Below are 27,481 nucleotides of genomic sequence, written 5' to 3'. Positions count from 1 at the left end.
ATGCCCTGTGCAGCTTATGTCAAGTCTCAGGGGAAGAAACACAAGCCCAGCCCCTGGGTTTCTGGAGCACGGACATGCTGTCCACAGCAGAGAACTTCGTGCGTGGGAAAAACAGCTCCTGGTGTGCTACCACGAGACCCTGGTAGAGGCCCACTTGCCATGTGTTCCCAGGTACCTGCGTCCTGCACTGCGCATCATGAACTGGGTCCTTGAAGACCCACCAGGTCATCAAGCTGTACTGTCCAGCACTAGCCCTTCCAAAGATGAAACTGGAACGTCTGGAATTGACCTTGAGGGAGACCTGAGGGCACAGGTGAGCTGTTTGAGCAGGCAGCCCAAATCCACGTCATCTACAAGTTATCCAGGGCCCCTGCCCCAGCCTGACCTATGGTTGTACGGGGGTCAAGCAGGGTGGTGTCCAGCTGAATGACCTCCAAGGAGGGAAAAAGCCCAAGCTGGTTTATAGATTGGGGCAAGAGGAATATGTGTGGGATTCGTCTACCTGGGCACATCTGGGCACTCCTTGCCCACTGATACCATGCAGGGACACGTGCGGCAGCCCTGGCCTGAGAAGCGTGTGGTTAGCACGGGCTCAGATGCCTCAGGATGGAGAATTGGGTCACATCATTGGGTAAGCAGCTCAGACTGGCAGAGTGACAGCTGAGGCTCAGAGGAACCGAGAATGGATCCTCGCTGCCCTGAGCTGTGGTTCCTCCCGCTAACCTTCCTCTTCAAAGTGTCTGCCTAGAAATGAAGACCACTGGAACCCCGGGGTATTGCTCCCCAACTGCAGATAGAGAAGTGGAGACATACCACACAGGGATGAGTGGCTCAACTCTCCCCTCAAGAAAGAGCTTCCTTTTCAGCCTCATGAAGTGCAATCCAGAGCTGACAGCTCCACTGTGACCGCCTTCAGGATCCACCTCAGCTCTCCAGCCAAGGCCAGACTCTTCCAGGCTGCAGCAACACAGGGCTACTTGCCTTCCTCGGAGCTTTGGGCTTTGCCAGTAGGCAATCCTTGCTCTACAGCTGCCCTCTGGATTGAATGAGGGCTGCGCTGCGGTCTGAAGCCCTCCCTGCTCTATCCTGCTTCCTCACCCTTTTCTTTCACGGCCCTTAATTCCCAATAAACCTCGTGCACTCCTAACTCTCTAAGCACCTGCTCCTGAAGACCACCACAGCGTGTGCTTCCAGAAAACGGACACAGGCACTGAGTGTTGGTGAGTGGATAGGGATACAGATCTAGAGAATATGACATCCTTCCATGTGCTCAGCCCTTTGGATCTAGAAGGAATTTTCTGCCCCTATGACGGGGCAAGTCACATCAGAGGCGTCACCTGCCTGCCTCAGTTCCTGAATGAAGTATTGTACCTGGTTTCCTTTAGACCATCCAAAGCTCCTGGCCTCAAACTCAGTTAACTAGCGCTAACCCAGAGCAGGTGCAACGAACACAAATCCTGCTTCAGGTCCTGATTCTGTGTACGTCACACGTCGTGATCGAGCTTCTCCTCTCTGTGCCTATGACTCTTATTTAGACAACATGGCCTCCATTATTCTCCGGCCCCATCTGCACCTAGAATCCTCCCCAGTGCCACCCAGAGCCCGAATGGCCCAGCATTCACCTGCCACTCTTCCCCGTTTGTGTCTCCCCTCCCACATATTGCGAAACTGTCTTTTCTCTGCCTGGGTCCTCTCTCCAGAGCCCAGAGCACCAGGGATCAGCACATCCATTATATCCACCTCACAGAGAGCATCCTGACCCCTGAGAAAGCCAGCCCGCCTTGATTTTAAAACAGGTGGGATCTTACTAAGTGGTCCAGACCTCATTTTCTGAAGCAGAGTGAAGCTGGGCAAGAAGGGCAGGAGAGAGGGACACAGATTCCGGCCTCCACTGGCTCATGTGGAGGTGCTGACGGCAGGCTTCTAACCACTTTTCATAAAACCCAAATGCGGATGACAGTCTCCATTTTGAAAAGGCCTCTTTTTTCCTCTTTTGTATACGGCCAATGCTCTGATTCTACATTGCTTATCTAGAGTAAAATATACTGAAATGGTCAAAGTAGTGTTTAATTATTTTCTATTTTACCCTTATATAGAAATAAAATGGATTCTATTCAATAAGGGAATCAATAAGGCCTTGCCACACTTCCACGGTGACCCTCTGTTCTGATGTGGTATTAAATAGAGGAGAGAGTTTATCAAGAGGCTTCAATGTCAAGACAGTGCATTCTAAACACATGTGACAATCCCTCGTTTAACCACCAACCTTGGGAAATGAATCCCATCACTAACCTGCAGATATTCACACGGCGGACTCCTTCACCTTTCCACACCTTTGCTCATGTCGAACTTTAGTGAGGCTTACCTGGACCTGTCTACTGAAAACTGCACCTCTCCATCTCCCTCAACCTGCCTTGTTTGATTGTTTGTCGACAGCACTCATCATCTTCCAACACTCTCTTCAATTAACTCACTATTACTTTACTTCCAGCTTTCTCCCACAAAAAGATTAAGCTCCAAAAGCTTCTAACCTTTTACCTATTTTATCCCTGATGCTAAAAACCTAGGACAGTACCCAGAATAGAGTAGTGCTAATAAATGTTTGTTTATATAAATAACTGCAAATTAGCTATTCCTTTCAAGAAAATTTAAATTTGCATCTTTATACTTAAAAATCTTTCCCATGTTTTTCTTGGCGTATGTATCCTCATTATTTGTTCTTTCTTTTATTATTTTTTAAGTACTCAAGTTGAACAAGAATAAATCCTCCTTTTAAAATTACAGATAATACTAAAGTTTGACATCACTCTGAAACATAACCACTATGAATAGTCTGGTGTGTACCTTCCAGAACCTTCTTTACTTATTTATATACATATAGATGGACCCATTAAGAATGATTGTGGTGTTTTGTGTTTTTTAGGAGAATGGCAACAGACAGCACATATTCCACAACTGAAATGTTTTAACTGGCATATACATATAGATCACACATGTCAACTTTAAATTGCTAATTAGAGTCTCAGTGTGTGAATACACTAACACTTATTTTTCGGTTGTTCCCTTAATGATGGTCATTTAGGTGGTCTGAACGTCATATTTAATGTTCATGTGCGAGCGTTTCTTGAGAGTAAATAGCAGGTAGTAGAATTTCCAGGTGATAGGGTATGCACATTTTACATTTTAACAGTTACTGCCCAAATGCTGCCCAGGGGCCTCTGCTGGCTTGGCTCCCTCAACAGGACATGACAGCTCTGTGCTTATCCTCACCTACTCTTGACATCAGCAAACTTTATAGTGTTTTCAAAACTTTTTATAATTTGTGTAGAATTGACAGTTTTATAATACTGAGCCTTCCCATGAATGTGATATAGCTCTACATTCATTTAAGTTTAATTTTATGGATTGCATTAATTTTTTATAGTTTTCTCCAAAAAGACTACAGTTATTTTGGTTAAGTATTACTATAGACTCTTTATACTTACTGTTACTATTTTGAACATATTCTTTTTCCTCTATTACATTTCCTAAGTTGCTATCACCTATGTAGAGGAAAGCTAATAATTTTTTCCTTGCTAATGTCTTCTTTTCAGAGTTGGTCACAGTTCTATTTGGCTTTCTAGGTCAGTGGCCATCTCATATGCAGTACAATACAGCTCCTGTTCAATGTGTTTACATCTTAAAACTTCTTCTCATCTTACTATATTACCAAGGATCTACAGGACCACGTGGGAAAGTACTGGTGAGAGCGAGCATTCTTTACTGGAACAGGAATTTTTCTAAAGTATCGCCCTGATTGGGAATGTAGGAAGATGCCCTTTATCAAGTTAAGAAAGATTTCTTTTCTTTCCAGCTCACAAAGAATGTTTATCATGAGTGAGTGTTAAGTTTTTGCAAGTATTCTCTTAATTTGAACTTCAATTAATCTCTTAATTTAGTGAATTTGGTTAGTATTTTAGAAAGCCATCTTTTGATTTTATTGCTTATAGTGGATTGAATGGTAGCCCCCTAAAAGGATACGTTTACATCCTAGGCCCCAGAAGCTGTGAATATGATCTTATTTGAAAAAGGAGTCTTTGTAGATGTAATTAATTTAAGGATCTTCAGATAAGATCATTCTGGATTATCCAACTGGGCCCTAAGTCCAATGACAAGAGACATAAGAGGAAAAGAGAAGACTTGGACACGGAAGAAAAGACCATGTGAAGACAGGGGCCGAGTTTGGAGCCATGCTGCCACAAGTCAAGGGATGCCTGGAGCCACCAGAAGCTGGAAAAAACAAGGAAGGATCTTCTGCCAGAACCTCTGGAGGGGACATGACCTTGCTGACACCTTGATGTCAGACTTCTGGCCTCCAGAACTGTGAAAGGATACATTTCTGTAGCTTTAAGCCACTCAGTTTGCAGTAATTTGTTACATCAGCCCTTAGAAATTAACACATTGCTCAACCCTCCTCTTTCTCACTCTGTCATCATTTTTTTCACTTTTTTTGGAATTATATGTTTAATTTCTAAAATAAAAGCTCTCAAAATAAAATATTGGTGCATTTATTTTTCAATCTTTTTTGCCTAATAGATTCATTTAAGGCTATAAACTTCTCCTCTGCGTTCTAATTTGGTGACATTCTACAGGATTGAATACATAGAGTTTCATTGTTTCTAATTCTACATGGTTTGTCATCTCTGTTTGACTTTCCTCATGATAAAAGTTATTTAGAAATCTTAGGTATATGCAGATTTCGACCACATTTTTATTGTAGATTTCTACATTCATGTTAATTGCCAGTGAAAGTGGTCTGTATGTAATTAATTTTTTTATTTGTGGAAAATTTTACTTAAGCAGGATGTGATTTTTGTCAATTTTTTTGTCAGTGTGTCATGTGTGTTTGAAAAAAATACATATTCACTTTTATTTGCTACAAAACGTTTTTGTGTATATAGGTATATACTAGTTAAACATGTCACTCAAATCCTCTAAATTCTTATCGGTTTTTGTCTACTAGGTCTGTTATTATCTGAGAAATGTTTATCTTCTATTATGATTGTGGATTTATGGATTTCTTCTGCAGTTTTCTCCATTTCTTCTTTGCATATTCCAGATTTATGTTTTTGATGCATAAATATGTGTCTAAAACATGTTTCTCTTTTTCAGTTTATTGTTATGAAATATCTTCTTTTATAATTAAAAAAACTTTTTTTGCCATAAATTCTATTTTGCTCTATACTAATTGTTCTGGTTACTAGTACTGTGTAACAAACTACTCCAAAGCTTAGTAGTATAAAACAACAAATATTTTATGTGGTTGATAATTTTGTCAGCCAGAAATTCAGAGAGGGCTCAGCTGGGCAGTTCTCAACTGGGGTCTCTCACAGGTGCCAGTTAGATGTTGGCTGGGGATGGCCTCACCTGCAGGTTCAATGGGCTGGACTCACAGGGCTGGCAATCCTCAGGGGTTCTTCACCAGAGCACCTGCACGTGCCTTCTCCAGTATGGTGGTCTCAGAGTACAGACTTCTTCCACGGCAACTGGCCTCCCCATAGAGTGAGCATTTCAGGAAGACAAGGTGGAAGTTGCATGGCCTTTTCCGACTGAGCCTTGAAAGTCAAATCGTATCACTTCAGCCACACTTGATTGGTTGAAGCAGTCACAAACTCTCCCAAATTCAAGGGGGAGAGGACATAGAACCCCCACCTCTCAATGAAAGGAATGTCAAGAAAATTTGGGGGACAAATTTTAAAACATCACATACATACTCTATAAATATTTTGCTTCAAGATATATTAGATAAAAATAGAAAGTATAAAACAGTTTGTATGGTTTGCCATAATTTGTGTAAAAAAAGAAAGAATTACGTATGTAGGTACACTCATATGCAAAGAGTATCTTAGGGAGGCCATTCAAGAAACTAATCTTACAGGCAGACTCTGGGGAGGAAGTGGCAGGGCTGGAGGACAAGGATGGGAAGGAGACTGTACATCTTTGTACGCTTGAGTTTTTTAACATATGTAAATAAAATTTAATTTAAAAATAAAAACTTAAGCTGTATGCTGGAAGAAGATAGATGCAAAACGTATAGAATACAAAGAATTCTTTTTCAGAGTTTATAAAGAATTCATACAAATTAATAAACACATGCACACACACAATCCAATTTTTAAAAGAGTAAGCAAGGATATTAACAGTCAGTTCACTCAAGAAGACACCTAAATATTTGAAAAATTGGATGCTAAATTTCCCTAATAATCAGCAAAGTGCTAACTGAAACCACAATGAGACTATCAGATTTGCAAACGTTAAAAAGTATCACAATACCAAATGTTGGTGAGGATGCAGAACAAAGAAACTCAGACACTGCTGTAAATTACAGCTTTGAAAACAATTTGGCATGGTTTGCAAAGTTAAAGAGATGTATACCCAAAGGCTCATCAGTTCAGCAGCTGGAGATATGGCCTGGAGAAACTCTAGACAGTACACTAAGGATATCCACGCAGATGTTCATACCACGGTATTTGTATGAAGGGAAATAAAGACATGCTCATCAATAGAGACATACCAGGGAATACAGCAAAAAGTGAAACAATTGGCTAACTTTCCTTGTGACATCATGTTTCAATACGTTTATATTTAGTAAACATAATATGGAATGAAAAAATTTCAAGTTGCCGAAGATCCCTTTAGTATGCTACCAATGAGGCAAATTTCCGAAGTCACATAAAAATAGTGCCATATATTGTTCATATTTATGTACACATGTAGGGAAAATATAAAAACTTTGGCAGAGAATCCTCATTTCAAACTGAGGATTACCTTTGGGAGGGAGACAGGGAGCTGGGATCTGCGAGGAGCCGAGAGGAGGCTGGGTCTGTGTAAGACCATTTCATTTCTTAAGGAAACAAAGATCTAAAGAAATCTGACAAATTGTTAACAATTTTTATATCTGGGTAGTGTGCATTTAATATTAGTTCTAGTTTTATCTAAACTTTTCTGTCAGCATGAAATATTTTGATGATGAAAACTAGTAAAAATTCTAAAGGATCTATAAATCCATCACTATTTAAATAATCTACACCATTGACACAGTATTTTTTTAATTTTGTTTGTTTGTTGTGCTGCTTTGGGTTGAGTTGGGTGGGAGTCAGCTGCAAACAGTTGTGAAAGGAGAACTTCCTATTGTCTCCTGTTAAGCAGCGAGCTTATTTTTTGTGTTTCTAGAATCACAAAGTGATGTCAATACAAGTCACCAACTACATCATTTATGAGTTTCACAATTCTCCTCAGAAACAGTAGCCAAAAAAAAAATTTAAATAACTAAGTCAACAAAATTTAATACATTTTATAAATATTTTTTTAAAATTCTTTATACAAATTTATACAATGAAAGTGGGTCCTCATAATGACGTCATGACAGTCAAAATATATCAGTAGAATTTCCACTAAACAGAATAAAGAGGTTCTTTGTTTCTAAGTCTTCATCCACTAAACAGAACTTCTCTATCAACTCCTAAATAATTAGGTTAAAGCCATATTTTTAGAATTTATTAAACTAAACACACTGCTTTTGTTCCTAGCATCGGGCTCTCCCCTCCCACCCATATGGTTACCGTGGGAGCACCATTTTGTGCAGTGTGATGCTGTTCTCTTGGCACTGTTGAGAAATCAGAAGTGGGCAACTAACAAAGGTGGGCCAATTAGGATTGTTCTCTGAAATTTTTGGAAAAAGTTATTCTGTAATGAGAGAGACTTAAGAAGCCAGTATGGGGGTGGGAGGAGGCAGAGAAAGTCTTGGCAACATGTGAGTCTGTCTTCAGTTCTTCCTACTGTCCTCATCTTTTCTGTGGCTTAGCTGCCTTATAAGATATTCAAATACTCTTCCCACAGTTTCTTCTCCCGTTTTTATTCACTTAAGTTCATTCAGATTGGATTTATGTAACTTGCAACAAACAGCCTTAATGAACATTCTTAATGGCTCTCATTTACTATATGTACAATAAACAAAAATAAAATTATAAAAATTGTGACACCAATATCTGATTAATTTTCTTTATATTAAAACAACTTTAATCAAAGTCAAACTTTGTAATCAAAACAAACTTTAATCAAAGTTTAAAACAACTTCAATTATACACGAAAGAATAAATTAATATAAAGATAACATAATGGCATTAGTTCTTGACACTCTCTTTTCCATAAAATGCCATCCAACCCAGTACCTCCTAAGTATTAACTACTTGTTCTGCTGGTTCAGAGGCACAGTCCAGTGTGATTACAAATTGTGCCTTGCTCCTTTACCTGAAGGCATTTCTTTCCAGTAGAGTAAATCAAATAGAGCACTAATAGCACTAATTGTCTTAATAGCTGAAGAACACAGAATCACCTTTGTAATCAAATTGATTTTTGTTAAAAACTGACCCATCATAGTTGTCATATCCTCAGGCAAAAAGAATATCCATTCTCAAGAATTACTTTAAAACAATACTGATAGCTGTAGTCAATGATTTGGTGTGTCATTGAACATCTTAAAAATCTTGTATCTGTTGCCACCAAAGGATTCAGTAGCTACTCCTAATCAATCGACTGCTATTTCTCAAACACCGAGGATGCACTGGGCATCGCATCGGGGTCTGGAGCAGTGAGTCACAGTTTTCCTGAGAGACAGCTCCTTGAAGGAATCCCTGGCCAAGAATCACATTCCACAAAATGATTTTGAGGCTGTAATTCTATGGACAGGAGGGAAAGAGCTGGGTTCTAGACACCAAAGCAATGTGTCTAGAATAATGAATTTTTAAAAATATTCATATGAAGCCAGGAGAGGCCAAGAAGCTAGAGGTCTTGACTCCCACACTTACTTTGACCACAGATGCTCCATTTGATCTGGGCTTTAAGTCCAATTTTGTCACATATCAGTTGTATTACTTAGAACTAGCTCTATCATCTCTTTTTTATGCACTAACTATAGAGACGATGTAGCTTGTCTGAATAGTAAAACTGATATGTGATCAAACTGGACCTAAAGCCCAGACATGTATGATCCAAAAGAGTAATCTAGGCCTCTTTTGTGAAAGCACTAGAAAATAAGTTTGGAAAATTAAGGTGGACATAATTTTTTTAAAGTTTTGAATGCCAGTCTAAGGCCATAGGTCTTAATTTTTAAGCAACAGGGAACCAATAGAAATTTTAAAGACAGTAGTGGCATGATCAAACTTTACTTTATGAAGATTGATCAGCCTGCAATGTTCAGAACAAATTGTGAGGCAAAGAAACAGTGAAAGAGGCAGAGAAATAAGTAGGAGATGATCACAATAGCAGAGGTTCAATGTAGGGGTGGAAATAGGGTACAGAGAAAGAAAACAGGAAAAAGACGATAAAGAATAGTACAAAGAAATCACTGTAACATTTAATGTCTAATTTGAAGTAGTTCCAACCCTGAGTAACTGAGAAAATGATGGCACCACTGATAGAAATAGGAAAGTCCTGTAGAGAGCATTTGAAAGAGAATTAGTTCAACATTCTTGACTAAAGAATCTGTAAGCGCCTGATCTCGTACTGCTTAACATAGAACAGAAATTAATATGTTTGCATTGGATCTAATCTAAGAGTGGTTAATTTCTGCATTACTATACCTAAGAATGATATATACCCTACAAGTACTATAGTTATGCATCCTGAATGCTTAATTAGAACAAGGCGTTTGTGTATTATTATACACACTAATAAATTACTATCAATGTAATTTTCAAAAAGAAAACAGTAAAAAGAGGACAAAGAATAATGCCCTTGCATTTTAAGCTTGGAGTGACCTTTCTGGTCTTCAGTATCTTTATCTTAAAATTCAAATACAAAATTCTACAGTTCTTTAATTTCCCTATTCCCAGATACCATTAGCTAGGAATCTTTGCCCAGACTCTTTCCAGACAGGATTCTGCACTACTAATCCCTTTTCTGCTGTTACCCATCCTCAGTTAGGAATAATTGGGGGTCCCAAAAGAAAAAGTCCACACAGGCCACTCAACTTCCCAAATAGATTAAATAAGCACAACTGGCAGCTGGCCACGTAACACTTGTTGTTGGAAGTCTCAAAAAACCTTAAATTTCTCTCAAATGTTTCTTTTCAATATGTCAGGATAGAAGCACTAAACTGCTTCTGAGATAGCTGTAAAGAATACCTAGACATTTTGTCATAAAACCTTAGCTTGAATCCTAACCTGACTTCAGACTCTCATCCTTAGTTACCTGGGGCCATATGTATAAAAATACAAAGCACAGACAACATTTCAGAAACACCTATACCTCTCAAAATACACAGACATATTTCCAACTGTTTATGTTTCTAACAGTGCAGTATAAATTCCAAAAACAAGGCTCAAATTTGATTGGAAAGTCTCGATCTTACCATCTAGTCCCATTTCCACAGTGATGACAACTGGATTCAACAGAGCAGTAGGGGAAAAGACAGAGGGAGTTTACAAGAACTGAAAATGAGAGAATTTATTATAGACAGAGGCATGGAATGCTAAAAGCAAGACTGTTCTGGCAACTCTAGGTTCCACCATGTAGAAAACATTCATTGGTGTGACCTTTGGTTTAGTGTATTAAGGTTTATACAATTGGGTAGAACCACAGGATTCACATTTGTAATAATGAAAGATGCATAGTTATGCAACTCATTCTGTATTGAAATGGCCATTAGCTAACTACATATTTAGCCAGGTGAGGCGATAGACATATTACAAATTCAATAACATAAGGCAAAGTCAATGGTGCCTCCTTTGTCCCATTAACAATGCATAAAGATGTATATTTTCAAGCTGGGAAGTGATAATCACGGAAAATTTATGGGAGGGATATCTGAAAGGCAGCTTAAAGGCCCAAAAGCCATAGGGAGCTGCATGATTTCATAAATACCAAAAAAGAATTATTGCAAATCCCCCACCAAGCCCATTATATGTGTCAGAACTCGGGAAATTTGAGGGAAATGATTTAACGCCTGAGATGGTGACTGCCAAGAGTGAGTATGTCACAATTTCTCACAGGAGTAAGGAAACCATCACATGGGCTGGTACAGTCAATCAACAGCCCATGAAGAGTTCACTGACCCAGGCCAAGTCCAAGTAGTGCTCCTGGGAAGTGAGAGAGGCAGCATTCCAGGGAAACTGCAGCCATGCTCAGGGCTGCTACTGGGGAAGGAGCCCTCCAGCCTCCATTTGGGCTCAATATTATAGTTGCCTGGTCCACAGTTGATTGTAACCTTGTGGCCAAATCACTCACACACAGGAAAGGTCATAAAGGCAAAGATAGGTAACTCTACTATGTGATCTGCAAATATCAGAGCAACTATCTATTGGTCAAGTCTATCCAGCATTTACTCATAGGCATCCCAGGAATGTTTTCCTACTGTAGTCATTCCTGGGAGTCTGCATTCTTGCATACCACTGGAGTGCCTCACGTGGGTGGAGGTGAAGTTAGATGCAGTAAGAAACTTTCTGTCGGCTCTTCCTATTTCTTGGATTGGTTCACATGGCAAGACTGGATAGTCCTGCTCTTTCTTGAATTCTGTCCAGCCATCTCCACTCACCAAGAGAGATGGTGTGTGTAGAACCCACTGGGCCTGGTTCCACCTGCCTAAGGAGAAGAAAATAAACCACGGAGACTTTTCTTAAAGTGCCATCTTCCTGTGGTCTAGAATAGCAACTCAAATTTCCAAAATCTCTTCTTGCTCTGATATGCTCAGCAACTTGCTCATTCCGTTGCAGAGCACCACTGCTTCATGTTTTCCAGGCAGCATTTTTCTCCATATTGTTTTAGACACGGTGCCATTATAATCACTTGCAATTGACCAGTAATTGTTGCAGAAGCAGGCCTCCCTCTGCCAGTGCCACCCAGTTGCTGGACTACACCCAGCTGAGTGCAATAAGTTCCAGAATCCAATCAAAGCTAAGCTCCATCAGTATCCAGGTTTCTCATCATGAAGTTGAGCCAGCACTTGCTTCAATGCAATACCTCCCTCTTACAGAGCACACACAAAGGCACTCCATTTTAGCTATGATTCAGGCCCCTGAAATACCTCTGTAGGAAAACTCAATAGGAGACTCAGCCGTGATCATTAATTCATGCGTGGAGAGCTTGTTTTTGCGATGGGCTTTATAACTGACATGGATATGTGTACCCATATGCTATCTGGAAAATGGGAATAGTAATGTTTTCTTGCAAGAATGTGAGAATAATCTTAACTCAAGAAAACAAAGCTAAAGTGCATCCTATAGCCTCAGCAAAGTGAGAGAATAGCCCCAGCAAGGGTAATTCTGAGTATTCACCTATTCTTGGTTTATGACTAAATTTGCATCGCACATATAAAGTGCAGACATACAACACTGCACTAATTAAGTCTCAACAATTTTGCTGTCTTCTGACCTATTCAATGGTGAGCAACCTAGAGTAGTAGGAACAAAAGAAGAACTTATTAATAGGTGATCCTGGCCAAACTACATAACCTGTTATATGTAAAATGGCACCAACAGGACAAAGCATCCTCATCACCTGGTCGTGAGGCTTAGACAGAGTAGGTGCTCAATATAGGTTTGCTCCCTGAGATAACTTCTCACTCCATCTATCAGTAATAATGGTGATAATAATAACTGGCATTTATTGACTGCTATTGTGAGAGAAAGTGTACCATGGCTCACATCCACAATTCAGCACATGGTATTCACCCCTCCAGAATTTACAAAACCCCTAAAGATTTTTAATGACCACACAAGCTCTCTGTCACCCCAGCCTTGTTAAGTAATCCCCTGCGGCACACACTCACTAGCACTTAGCCCTCCAGCGCACCATATACAAAATTATCCCGGCACATATGTCACTTCAAATACCCCTAAGAATGACAACAATTAACAAAATCATCATAAAGAAGCAAGCCTTTGAAAGATTACTTATATTTCTGTTTTTCCAATAAAAAAATACCAGCATTTTTCAGCAAGTGGACTGAGAACAGATGTAAGTGTGCCAGACTAACTACTGATAAACAGGAGAAGTTTCAGTCTGCGGAGTCAGGGACGTGTCACATCTGTCTGGGGGCTTGGCTTTCCCCCAAGCACTCAGTCATTCACATTGAAACTTGTAATGCAGCTAGTTCATAAAACAGAACTTTCCCTTCCCACATTCCATCACTTCTTTAATGTCGCCTTTTGTGCCCTAATTATTCATTTATTTCAATTCATTTTTTATTTTGGTATTAACTTAGCTTTCTTCCTCTCACAGAACACATTCCAATGAGTAAAAAAATAGGAGAATCGTTTTAGAGGGATGCTATGGGTGTACATATTTGTGTTTCTGTGTGTAAGTGTGTATGTGTGTTTGTGTTTGTTGGGAATGGTAAGAAACGGCTGAGTTAAAGGTGTGAGTAGAGTTCTTACTCTTTGTGGGCATAGGCCTCGTGGAGACATCATACAGCCTTTAGCATCTCTAAATATATGTATTCATGGCAGAAAAGGGTCTTCTCTAGGAACGTTCCTTGTTTATGAAATCCTAAACTCTCTAAGAAAACCAAGAAGGTTGAGTTCAAATCCCATTTCTATTAATGCTTCCCCAGAGGCTTAAAGAGGTTGCAAAATATCACTATGTCCACTTCTCCGTATCTAAAAGGATGAACAGCCTGCTTTCCTGGCTAACGGTGGGCTATTCCACTAGTGCCTGTTGGTGTAGTGCTAGAGGGGTAACAGTCTGCTACAAAGGCTCTTTGTCTTGTGTGTTTGCATGTTGTGTAAATGATTGAGTGTAACAGAACTCTGCTCCTCTCTGGACTTTTATTGAATCATGGACGGCAAACATTAAAAATGATCTTAAAATATGCATTTGCCCTAGGATCCAGAAGGAATTTTACATCATTTTCTTTATGTGTCTAGTAGATTAATATTTCCTTTATGTTAATATGAAGTTTATTATTCTTGTTATCTTCATTCAATGTCCTAAGGAACCAGGTGAGACGATTTTGCGAGTTTAATGATCACTGGCATAAAGTACACATGAGGGTCACTCAGGACATGCCATCCCTTTCGAGGCATTTTGCCAAAAGAGCCTGGAGTTAATTAATTAATACTAGGAAATCCCCTGCCAGTCCCAGCTTTGAAAGACAAAAAAAATAATAGGAGTCTTCTAGGCTTTAGGCCAACACACCTCTTCTGTAAAAATTAAAAGCCTAATCAGAACTCTGATATCAAATGTCCTTTTTCAAAGAATAGCTAATATAGAATTTATTATATGGAATAAAGGAAAAATAAATGGTGGGCCAGTCACTGTCTGGTACAGTCTATAGCACCCATCTCATTTTCTATCATAAATCAAGTTACCTTAATATCTACGTTGGAGTCTGTATTGATACAATATAGCTTCCGTGGATCGTGATGTCACATTCAGGGCAGGCCCTGTGCTCACCTGGCGGTAGTGCTAGGGCAGGGAAGCATGCAGCCAACTTTATCTTGCATGAACACTGAGTCTAGGCAATGGCAAAGAACTGGAGAGGATAGAATATTTAAGGGTTCCTCGTCTGCTTCTTCAAACCATGACGTGTAATATGTCTTAGCGTGCATGTAGAGAAAAAAGGCAGAGGCAGAGACAAGAGAGAGCGACTGAGAGGCAGAGAGAGAAAGAAAAGAGACAGAGTGACAGAGAGAGACAGACAGGGAGAGGACAGAAAGAAGAACAACGGTGGGCGGGGAGGGCACACAGGGAGGAAGCAAGCACTTCCTGGTTAACTCATCCTCCTGTTTGATTGGCTGCTACTTGAGAACTGTTTCCCTGGCTGCAGTTGCTGTGCAACTGCTTCCTGCAATTAACTGACTTTATTTACTTTGTCTGTTCTTCCCTCTCCGTTAACCTCTTGTTTGCCAAGCCATCTGAGGAGCCCACAACCTTGGCTGGAGGAGGTAGATTTATATAGCACGATACATCAAATCAACCTGCATCCACTTGAAGCTCTGAAATATGTATAAATAAATACATATATTTATATTCTAGATATTTATATATAAATTTATATATTTGTATATAATATTTATGTTATATAAGACGCACACATATCTCCTAAATCACTTTAAAGCCCATGTAAATAAAATGTGGATTTATTAAGAGGTCATTTCCTAACCATTGTGCACACCTACACACATACACACACACACACACATGGAACCGAATATTGACACACCCAACCTATCTCTGCAATAAGAAACGAAGAACTGAAACGAACAGTTTCAATAGGACGTTTATGTCTACATATATAAAACCTGGCAAAATGGCTAAAAAATCATAGTTACATAGTAAATTTAGTGAGCGAATAAATGAATGATAACACATCGCTGTATTTACTGACAACTTTGACCAAATGGTTGAACAGTTCCTTCATGGAAGACAAGTGTGCATCTTGCAGTTCAAAGCCACTGGGAAACGTAATTTTGGGGTCATGATTTTACGTAGTGGGTGAGCAGGTGGCTTAATACAGTCATTTCAACTATCTACAACAGTCACCATAGTCAAATCTGCCTGTATGCCTGCTAGTGCTCAGTAAATATTTTGGGAGGTGAGGAGAAAAGGAACACTCCTCCTCTCACATCCCAAAACTACCAGAAAAGATTTTTTGTAAATAATTCTATATTAACAAGTATACATATATAAAACAAATATGTAACTAACACGTGTGATGAATATATAACAAAATGAGTTAAGTTTTCCACTATAAAGTACAGCCACTCATTGTTACATGTTATATATTAAATATTATGCTAAGCAATCTAAACAGTAATCAAAATAGATGTAATATTTTGGAGAAATATTTCTCATAGGGCAGAAATATTTAACTGAGTGTTTGACTTAATTTTAAGCATGGTCCAAATTTGTACTGTATTGATGTATCTTTTTCTTTTTTTCATTTCTAAGAAGTGTGATTACAAAATTTCCTCTAAGAAACATCTTGAAATCCCTAAACTTTACTCAGTGCTTCTTTCTACATTCAATTTAAGAGAAGAGAATTTTCTTAGGACAAAAACACATTCACTCGAACCTAGAGCTCATTCATTCTTATTGCGACTAGAAGGCATGGTAAAGATACTTCCACTTCGCCAAGGAGCACACAATGCATCTTGTTTTTTTAGCCAAAATTCAGAAGACCCTGCAGATGTGCTGGGAACACAGTACTAACCATTCGCCGATCCTAGAGGACCTTCGTATTGTCCCCATTGTGCCAGTGAGGGAACTGGCTTTCGGCTAGGTTGGGTAAGTTGCCACAAAACACAGAGCATGTGAACAGCAGAGGAGGAGTCAGACTCAGGTCTGCTTGACTCTGGAGCTCAAACTCTCATCCGGGGAACTAACGGCCACCTGCTTGGGCCAGAGGAGAGAATCGGCTTTGCTGTGAGCCAAAGAGGCACTGTGAAGGGAGATATGTATTTCAAGTAAAGAGGAAATTCTTCCAACTAGGGTATCCTAAATGTTTCTCAGGGGAAAGTTTGCTGCATTTTCTTGTGTAACTAATCATTCTACCAGAATAAGACTTGCATAGCATTTTCTATTAGGAAAAAAAAAAGATTAAATAGGAAAGACAAGTGGCTAAGAGAACACCACTGAGAATCCTTTAAAGAAAGCTACCAGCTCGGCAGGGGCACCTATATTTAGCCAATTAGTCAGACACATGTCTTACCTAGGAAGCCACTGGGCTGAAGGAAGAGGTTGTAGTTTCAGTTGAAAGGAGACAGGAGAAGGTGATTTGAAAGAAAAGAATGCTGAGAACAATGGGATTCTTGAACAGAGCAAATGCCAGAAAAAGATTACGCCGAAGTCAAGTCAGAGAAGGAAAATTGGGGAGAGGAGGAGAAGGACAACTTCCAGAAAAGAAGAGGAACATACTCTTCTAGCTCTTTCTTTACATTTTTATACACTTTTTGAAACTGTGCTCACTTCCACAAAAAACTATTGTGCACACTATGTAAACCACTTAGTCCTAGGAAAGTATGATTCTCTTGCTACTGAAACTTGGCCACAGCAAACAATATCTTGCTTCTAGGTTTATTGATTATTAATAATTGCATCAGTTATAACTTTTGTTGGATAGAATAGACAAGTTTCTGTGAGGCCTCAGAGAAAGTCAAGGGCCTCCATGTCTATGAGAGAGAGTTACCTTTGGAGAGCGGGTCACCCCGTCCCAGGAGAAACCTTTGTCAGCTACACGGCAACTCTCAGATACCACGAGAGGCCCCTGCCTCTCGCGTAGGACAAGAAAAATGTACTTAGATGGCCCTGAAGATCAACACCTATTTTACCTTTAAATTTTATTTTATATAGTCTGCAAGATATTTGATGTCACAGAATGCCTAGTTTAGTTGAAATAATTCAAATCATTCTTTCACACTTTAGTTAACATTTGACTTTTCTCTACCTGCTTCCTTCATTCTCTGATTTAATAAATACATAAACAAATAAATTTTCACTAAAAAAAATCACATTTGACAAACTCTATTTTCTAATTTTCCTTTGTTTTAATTGATGAGATGATTTTAAATGTAAAGGAAAAATGTTATTTTACCAGATTTACAAGTTCTTAAAAGTGCATTTTTGACCGAAAAGGAAAGGATCCAAATGTATAACTCACCTTTTAGAATTTTCATAGAAAGGTCACTCTCCCTCGTAGAGATCTGGATCGTGTGATTATACCACTAGAGAATTTAAATTTAGTCAACAATATATAGACCAATACTGAATTTGAATTTGGTTTCTTTTTTCCTAGTCTACAGGGCATTCTTCTAGGAAATCATCTCGCCTTGTTTTAAGAATTTGTTAAAATATATTCCAAAGCTTTGAAGCCTATGAGGGACTATGGGATTTTTCCAAAGGAAGCTGTGAAACAATCTGATTTCCCAAAGCTACCTCTTGCTCTGTACTTTCCCTCTGTTGGTTGTTACAGTTCCGAGGTTTGGATCAAACCAGCTTACCTGCTCCATATTACTCATTGCCCTCAGCAATCTCGGATAACTCAAAAGTCCCTTCATCTATCAAGCCTCCTGCTTCCGCGTCTGACCCGCAGAGCTATTTCTGAGCTAGCTCCACCCACCCTCTATCACCACCATCAGTTTTTTCTCTCAAAGGTCATAGAAACTAAAATGTTGCCACAACTTGTTGGATAAAGAACAAAATTATAGTATTTGGACAGAGTACATTGAGAATTGAATTAGAGATCTCAAATTTCTGATTTTTTTGCCTTAACACTATAGAATTTTATTTCTAGATTTGCATCTTATTTTCTTAATTTTTTTTCACTGGGTGATATAGATATCAGCTGGTTGACGCCTGCCAGACATGACTTGGTGTCAAAAATGAACCCTAAACTTACTACATCCGAAATGGAACGCAAGCCCTCTATCCAAAACAAAGAAATTAAAAAAAAAAAAAGGTTCTTTTCCAAGGTTCGAGGTTCCAGGGAATAGCATAACCATACCCAAACCCAGGAATCTTCCATGACCTCTCCCCTCCTGTCGTCTGCCTCAGTCAGTCTGTCATCAGTCTTGTTGATATAAATGAATCCCTAAAGAGAGCTACAACCTTGCCACTTCTCTCTGTTCCCACCACCTCCTCAGTCCAAGGGAATACCACCTCTTGCTGGGCTTTCTGAAGACACTCCTGACTGATTATCCTACGCTCCCTGCTCTTTCCTTTAATCTATTCTCCACGCTGCAGCCAGAGAGGTGATCTTCTAAGCACAAATCTGACTCGTTTATCCCCAAACTTAAATCCTTCAGGGGCCTCCCATTGTTGTTTGAATAAGACAAAAGTCCTTAGGTGGTCCATCAGGTCAGCCTCTTTGGCCCCAGCTAGCTCCCTGCCTTGTTTCTGCATTCCTCTTCCCTCCAACCTCCTGTCCATCCTTCCCAGAGAATGTTCTTTCGTGCCCCCTTCAGCAAGTTAACTACTGTCTCAAGACTCACTAATAAACAAAAATGCAGTGGATGGAATTCTCCCTCAATGTTATCCTTGCTTTTTGGATTATGTGGTCGAAAATAAACAAAGTTCACAGAGCCATCTCAGGAACCAGGTCTGAATTCTCTGCCCTCATAGTCAGGAGGAAAGGTGAGATGAACACAGTTAGCTGGGTAAGAGCAATGAGACGGGTATTAACTGGAGGAGAAAAGAGTTAGGGAAAGCCCTCCCATACGTTCCCTCTAGTTCCGGGGTGGGTGGGGGAGCAGATCTACTGAAGACTCGCTTCCTGGCTGGTCAGTGAAACATGTAAATTTCTCAAGAAAGAAAGCACATAAGCAGTGGATGCTTCCTGACACTTGGGAATGATGCACTCGGTGGGGCTCCGAGCCCCGAGTGGCAGAGTGATGCCTGCTATGCCCCTCATGTAGTCTCTGTGACAATCCTCAGTCATGCAGAAAGTATTTTTCCTGCTTTTAAAATGCCTTCATTTTATAGGATTTTGACACAAAGACAACGCAACCAGTTTATAACAAGTCAACCAGAGCTTTCAAAATAACATATATTTTTATCTGCTCACACCATTGAAACATGGGGAAGTCGTTTTCAGAAATTCCTTTATTCCACATCTTTCAAAACCAAGTAAAGATGTTTGTTTTTCAAAAGGTTGCTTAATGATCATTCTTTTTGACATTACATGATGGAAAGTCAACAATGTGACATTTGCCATAAGAAAAACAGAAAGATGGGACTGAGAAATACAATAACAAGAGCTGCCACTGCAACAGCCAATAAGTCTGGGATGATTTTTCGGTGCAATTTGTTTCTTTTAGTCTGGCAAAGGTTTTGGCTTCAGTTTCATGTTCTTTGATTATTATTATGCCTGTCTACTAGTGGAAACTGCAAGTACTCTTTCTGCCTTTCCATCCTGGAAGAGTGGGAAGAAGAAATGAGCCAAATCTGCTTTGAACACAGGTTTATAAGAAAACAATTCCACTATTGACTCAAAAGACCCAGAAAGGCTTTTATCTATATAGTGCCATTCACTAGATAATTGCTCTATGCCACATGTGTAGGGCAGAACCTCCAATGAGCAGCATGAGGGGTATGGGGCTAAACCCAGAAAGATACATCATATGCTCTCTTGGAAATACTTTGGTCAGGGTAAGCCATCGGCTTTATTATTGAGGGAGTGGGCATTTTGCAGTGATACCGAAGCTTTTCTCTCTAGAGTGAAGTCCACACTAAACAGCATCACAGGGCACCTTGGCCTTGGTACACCAGGTGTATCAAACCCTGCTTCACCCTGCAGCAGTCTCTGAACAACAGTCATGGGGTGAAGTGTAACTAGCTACAACCTAATGGGTTCTCCTTCTGTTGCCCAAGTTTTAAGGCCAAATTGATATGCAATTATACTCCATCTCCTTTATATATGGTGACTGTGTCTACAGTTGTAAGAATGTCAGGATGAACTGGACAGTGTCTTCCAAAGGAAAATGTCATTCTCAAGGTGAACTTTTTTAAAATGTAGGGAATATGGCTATATCAGTTTCAATGAATTTTCTTTTTTAATCGCATATCTTCTGGTGATTGCTAACGCACAATTAAAACACAAAATTTGTATTTTAAATATTTTATGAACTAGTCACAGCACAGTAGCACTCAGGAAAGAAAAGGAGTTTCATGAATTCTATTAGTGAAACATTTTCTTTATAAAATTAGCTTAGCAAGTGTGGTAGTTTTCTGTGGCTGCATAACAAGTTACTATAAACTCAGCAGCGTAAAACAATGCAAGTTGATTAGCTCAGGGTCCTTCAGGTCAGAAGTTCACACAGCGAGTGACCAGATTCTCCACTCAGGGTCTCACAAGACAGAAGTCAAGGCGTTGGCAGGATCTGAGTCCATCTGGGGCTTGGGGGCCTCTTCCAGGCTCATCGGGATTCATTCAGTTCCTACAGCTGTTGGCCTGAGGTCTGTTCTCTTGCTGGCTGTCAGCTGGGGACACTCTGGACTCCTAGAGGCCATTCTTAGTCCCTATCATGTGGCTCCCTCCATCGTCAAGGTCAATAATGGAAACTCTCCTTCACGTGGGATCCCTCTTTTGCTTTCACTCTCTGACTTCTTCTTTCTCTGATCGCTGGACCCAGATTTAAAGGGCTCATGGGATCAGGTCAGGCCACTGAAGATCAACTCCCTTCTTAAAGTCCAGGTGCCACATAACCAAATCTAATCACAGAAGGAAACTCCGTCCTAGTCGCAGTCCCAGGGATGATACAGGGTGTGGACAGCAGGGGATGCAGACCTTGGAAGCTATTTTAGAATCCTGCCTCTGCACGAAGGTTTAAATTTTATTAAGAAACTCCTAATTCCACAGATTTTCCCATTGGCTTTTCCCCCTGAGGTGTCTGGACTGGAGTGCAGTGCAGGGGAGGGCACCAGGCTGAGGGTCCACAGTCTGAGGCCTCAGTGCAGCTCAGCTCACTCCTCCATCCCAGTTGCCTCCCCTTTTGCTTGGCTCCGGGCCAACCCAGAGCCACTTGCTCATGGCCACCTGGAGGCTACTGCTCCGAGCTGTCATCTTTTCCTTCCTCCGTCACCTCTTTTCTAGTTCTATTTTAGTTGCTTGGATGTTACTCATTTTTGTGGATCTTTTGACACCTTTAATTGCTCTTCTCTTCCCACGCCTATTAAGTTTTCTCACCCTTTGATATTGGCATTAGGAACATTTTAAATAATTTGCCAAAGAATGTTTTACCACTGCTGTTTTCTGTAAGTTACACTGCTTTGCCTTTAACCCTGTATTAATTTTGCTGTAAAGTGTTAAGCTGCATGGAGTGAGGTTATTTTACACACAGGACTGGAGGGCTCCTTAGATCTGAAGTCTTATTTCTTCTTATGGCTACTAATTCAAAGTAGTGGCAATTTAATATTGCAAATTTGCTTTGAAACTCAAAAACTGATGTTAAAAGTGATTTCATCTTTTGGCACACAGCTAGGGTGTGCCTAACCCTTTAGACTCTGAGCACCAACTCTAAGAAGGAGTTAGAACATCTTTTCAACATTGAAATTCTTTCAGACTTCATCAAGCTAAAGCATAGAACTATTATCATCAGTACTAGAACTGTAATTCTTCAAATCCTGGCACAATTTATTGGTGTGCTTTTGAGATGTTCCGAAGTTTGGATTTGTTTCTGACTCATGTGAATAAATAGAGAAATCCTCACTCTTTCTTCTGGCCCTCACTCACCTGGGGCATGGCTCCTGTCCTGGAAAAGCAGGGACGAGATGGAGCTCTACGGCCATGTCAACAGGAAACAAGAGCCACACTTTTATGTTTCAGAAAGTCTACTTGCATCTATGTCATCAAGTGTCTTTGACCTTGAGATCACCTGGACGGGGTTTCTTTCCTACCTATGAACAGGAGAATGGATTGTTCACGCTGATTTGCAAATAACAGCCAATGCTCCAGCACTCAGCCCTTCCTCCCTTTGTCATCCATCCTCTTCCCACCCACCCCACACAATTTTTGCAAAACGTGGCCCACTTTTCTTAAGACACGCTCTGGTGTTCTATATATCAGGAAGAAGGATGCTGTTTGTTCTCTGCTTTGTTCCAAAGCACAAGTCAAAATGTATCTTCCCCATTGTCGCCAAACACCTCTTAACTGTGAAGTGAAAAAAGAAAGAGTAAGGTGTCCTAGAGTGAACCATGAAGGCAATTAGAAGGGGAAAGTTCTGAGGAACTCCTCATGAAAGAACATAAAGACAGAGCATTTTTATATCTCTTTCCTGAACTTAAAACAGGCAGAACTGAAAACAAAAGATTCCCTGGAGTTCTGTGACCAAAAGTGTAAAAATGTAAGAGTGCACTAGACAGGCAGTTGCCCTCAATCATGATGAATGAAATGCAAGCCTACTCTCTTCTAACTCCCCACCCTCAACCTTATAGCATGCCTGGCAAAGGTGTAGTTTACATGGACATCCTAGGCTTGCAAACAAAATGAATCATAATCCATTTCCCAAAAAATGTATGTTTTCCTGTTTTTTGTTTTTCACTGTAGAGACCCCAAAATCTAACACACAGAAAGAGATGAGTCAAAGCCCTTTCATCTAGCAAATCATCAGGATGAAATGGATGACTATGAGTTGAAAGGGACATAAATGAGAAGATTCAACTTTTTAAGAAACTGAAATAAATAACCTAAAAATATCTAACAATTTGCTAAGACTTTGAGGTCTTTTCTTCTCACCTAGCTGTGGTAGGTAGAATAATGGCCTTCTAAAGACGTCCATGTCCTAACCCTAGGACCTGTGAAGATGTTGCCTTACATGGCAAAGGGAAATCAAGGTTGCAGATGGAATTAAGGTTGCTCATCAACTGACCTTGAGATGGGGGAGAGCATCCTGGATGATCCAGGTGGGCCCAATGTAATCATAAGGGTCTCTTAAATCACAAGGGGGTCTTCTTGTGGAAGAGAGGGCCACAAGAGGAGGTCAGAGGGATGTGATGTAAAAAGACTCTATCTACCCTTGCTGGCTCTGAAGATGAAGAAAGGTGGCATGTGCCAAAGAATGCAGGGCAGCCTCTAGAAGATGAAAAGGGAAGGAAGCAGAGCCTACCCAGAGCCTACAGAAAGGAATGCAGCTCTGCCAGCACCTTGATTTTGGTCAGATGGGACCTGTGTCAGACTTCTGATCTACATAACTGTAAGAACTAAATTTGTGTTATTTTAAAGCACTAAGTTTGTGGTAATTTGTTATGGCAACAATAGAGAACTAATACAGCATCTGACACATCTTTACTCACCAATTTGTGTGAAATAATAATATCTGAACTGACACATCTCAATCGGTACTGAGAGTTTGTCCTTTCATTATGAATCGAATGGCTTATAATATTAACTATTAGATTAACACAGTCAACTACTGGTTGCATTAATGATTGCAAAAAGTATAAACATCTTAACTCTGCATTATGTTCTATAAGATGGGCTACCTGCATCATTGTAGTTTATAATCTTCCCTAACCCGAATTCTCCAGGGGCCCTGGAGAAGAGTGACACCACTTGTTAAAAGTGCCAGCACCTTTGCAGTGGCAGATTCCAGACAAGAATCCAGGATTCTTGTTTCATGGTTCTATTCTCCATAATTTTTTATGGCAAAGAAAATGTGTGTTTTCTACCTAAGGTAAATTCCAAGAACAAAATGTAGTCTAGACCCATACAATCTCCCATCAATTTATAGAACCAATCTTGGAATTTCTGTAACACTCAGACATTTGTTCAGATTTTTTTGGTTATTCCCAAGAAGTCTGTGGTCAGAGTTTTGCTATAAATAAGAGCATAGACTTGGTGCGTGCTCCCTGAGATTCACTCTGATGGATTAATGAGATTCTCCTGGCTCCTCTCACCCATTGCTGCAGCTCCACCCACAAGACGCAGGGCTCTTGGTCGGCTCCCTCCAACCCAGCTCAGCCCTAGAGCTGTACTGCTGGGCTGGGGGTGCCCCTGCCTGCAGACTCCCAGCTCCACCATTGCCTGGCATGGTGTAGGGGACCATGGTGAGGCAGGGTCTGCTAATGGGCTGCAAAAGAGTGTCCATCCTCTTTGTATTTAAAGAAACAGCTTTCCAAAGAGCATGCACCTTGAAAATACGTTGTTCTCAGAGCCAAACAAGAAACAGAAAAGAAGTGGTATTCATGGGAGGAATCCAGAACAAAAATGAAGCTGAAAGAGAGAGAGAAAGAGAGAAAGAGAGAGAGAATCTAGGATCCTCCACAGGATTTCATATAACTCTCACCCCCGGAAGAGTACACAACAGTCTAGGAGCCCAACAGTTGTTAAAGAGCAACTTAGGTCTTTTGTTTATTCATTCAACAAACATTTATGGAGTGCTTATGATGGTCCACACCACTATGAGGATAAGAACATGAGTTTTATGACGTTATGTTGTAAAATCTCTCATAGGAAGTGACATTTCCAGAACTACCATCCAGGAGTCAGTCAGTACATCTGAAACTTCAGTGTACGCACACAACCCTGAGGCCTTGCTGCAAGACAGATTCCAATGTGCCTGAGAGCCTGCATTTCTAACAGGCCCTGAGAAGATGTCGAAGCTGCTGGTCCAGGGACCACACTTTGAAAGGTAAAGAGCTACAACGCAGGCCCCATGGCCTGTTTTATCCACCCCCTTTCACTACTGTTCCCCTGAGAACATGTTATAAAATCCTGAGAAGGGATATTTTCCCCTGTCACTACTGTACAACTATATTACACAAGGCAATAATAGTTTTTGATGTTGACCTTTGTAAGTGTCATAAAAAAGTGACTGATAGAATTAAAGAACAAGGTACATTTTCATTGTTGTGTGGGGGAAAGGCATACGGAGGAGGCAGCAGTCTGGAAATGCATTCCCTCCATTCATCAAATAGAATGACTGTGAAAGTCATCGGCTCAGAGCCCTTGCACCGACTCAGCCAGCAGGTGCTCCATTTGTCAGCATGATATGGAAACATTCCCACCACAAACAAGGATGGCAGGATTCACCACCAGTTTTCAGTGAAGGAAAGCTCTTTAGCCAGGGCAGAGGTGGGGGGACGAGCGGAAGTGAATGCCCTGCGTGCAGAAATAAGCCAGGCCATTCCTAACCCGCCAGACGATAAAGCTTCAGGAGAGGTGGGTTTTACTACCATTTCACAAAGCACCGTGCCTGGAACTGCTCCCTGATGCACAGTTCAGGTTCATGCTCCCCGTCTCCCCTTCCTACTTTATACGAGGTGATCATATCTTTTACTCACAGAGCTGAGAAAGATGTCCTTGAATGTACCAACCATAGACATTTCTATCATTAAAGCTTGATTATAAAATCTCCCCTAAGAACAAACGGTAGGGACTGTGCTGGCTTTATAAAAGTTCCATTAGTCCTAGGAGCAAAGTCTCCATGGCCGAAACCCAAATCCCTCACACACTGTGGAACCATTGCTGATCGTAAAGGACAGAGCAGTGGTCACCTTTCACACAGAGTCATTGGTAAGTGAATTAAAGGTATCACCAAAGGATTAAAATTATGGTTACGAATCAACAATTTCTGATAGACAGATACTGCTCCGCAAGCTAAGAAGTAGAATAACGAGATTACCTTATTTAATTACAGATTTGTGAAACATTTCTTTTAAAATCCTGATTCCACATCTCTACAATACTTTAAAATGTATTTTAAGTAGCCAATGATCTTTTCACTTGAAAGTGTTAATATTTCCTGCTACATTATAGGAAATATATCCTATGGAGAGGTATTCTCTTCTTAGTTAACAGAAACACACAGTATGGATATGGTAATAAAGTATTTTCAAGGAGCAAAAAATTACCATTTTATGCAGATGATAATGTAATGTTTAACCAGTAAAGTAATTCCCTCATTTATTACAATAGCTGTAATTATAATAGCTGTATCATCATTAATAGCTATATAATAGCTGTACAGCTATTAATACTAAGGCACAAAATCAATTTAAATTTAGTCAGAACTTTTGTTATTATCAAAAAGTTATTAAGACTCCTTTTACATATAATTTTAATTGCCTCCAAAGCATTCTAAATAGTTGAGCCAATTAATAAAGAGCCATATATCATAAAAGAAACCTTATTTTTTTCCCTTAAAGCTAATACAGAGTTTGTGTAACAAAGTATTAGAGTCTTAACTTTTTTAAAGATGTATAGAAATGTTAAAATAATTTAATTTTAAGCAAGACCCTTGGAAACTGTCTTACATTCGTGGTGAAATATATTAAATCTGATTAAAATCCCATATAATAACTGCCATTTCTATGAAAGAGGATTTTAATAAATAATATATCAGAGCATTACTTGAAAGTATTAATATTTCGTAGTTACTATATACATTTAACCTTGAAAGTAAAAAGGATTTAACAAATAATAATAAAGCTAATATTTATGGAAGGTCTTCCATGTGCCAAGAACCCTGTTTAGCACTTCACATTTATTCTATCATTTGATTCTAAGTTAGTATATTATTATTATTGTTGTTCCCATTTACAAATGAGAACTTCAAAATGCTAACATGCGGCAGTTACAGAATTTGAACTTCAGTCTCTCTGATTCCAAAGTTTATGCGCTTAGCTAAAATGCTATGCTGCCTCAATACATGTAATTATAACATAATCTTTAATTCTCGGACAAAAGAAAACTCAAACAAGAGAAAACATCACTAGCTTTTCAATTAAAAAGATAACTTACACTTTTGGCTCTAGATGAAAAATTAGTCAGCCAGGTTTGCCTCTTATCTTTCCTGATACCCCACTGAAACAAAAGTTAGAACTGATAAAGAGGAATGAACCTAAATAGCAAAGAACATTTGAGAGGGGTTTCAACACATTTCTAGAAGAGGAAAAGTAGAGGGGAGGGGATTGACACATGAACTGCATGGAGAAAGCCATGTTCTAGAATTTACTATTAAGGGGCTGCAGAAGAGGTGTGGGCTAGTCTCTCTGACAAACTCCAGAGAGT

This window comes from Ceratotherium simum, chromosome 31, assembly GCF_057802395.1.
Source record: "Ceratotherium simum simum isolate JZ-2026a chromosome 31, ASM5780239v1, whole genome shotgun sequence".
Taxonomy (NCBI): domain Eukaryota; kingdom Metazoa; phylum Chordata; class Mammalia; order Perissodactyla; family Rhinocerotidae; genus Ceratotherium; species Ceratotherium simum.
This window is presented reverse-complemented; position numbering follows the sequence as displayed.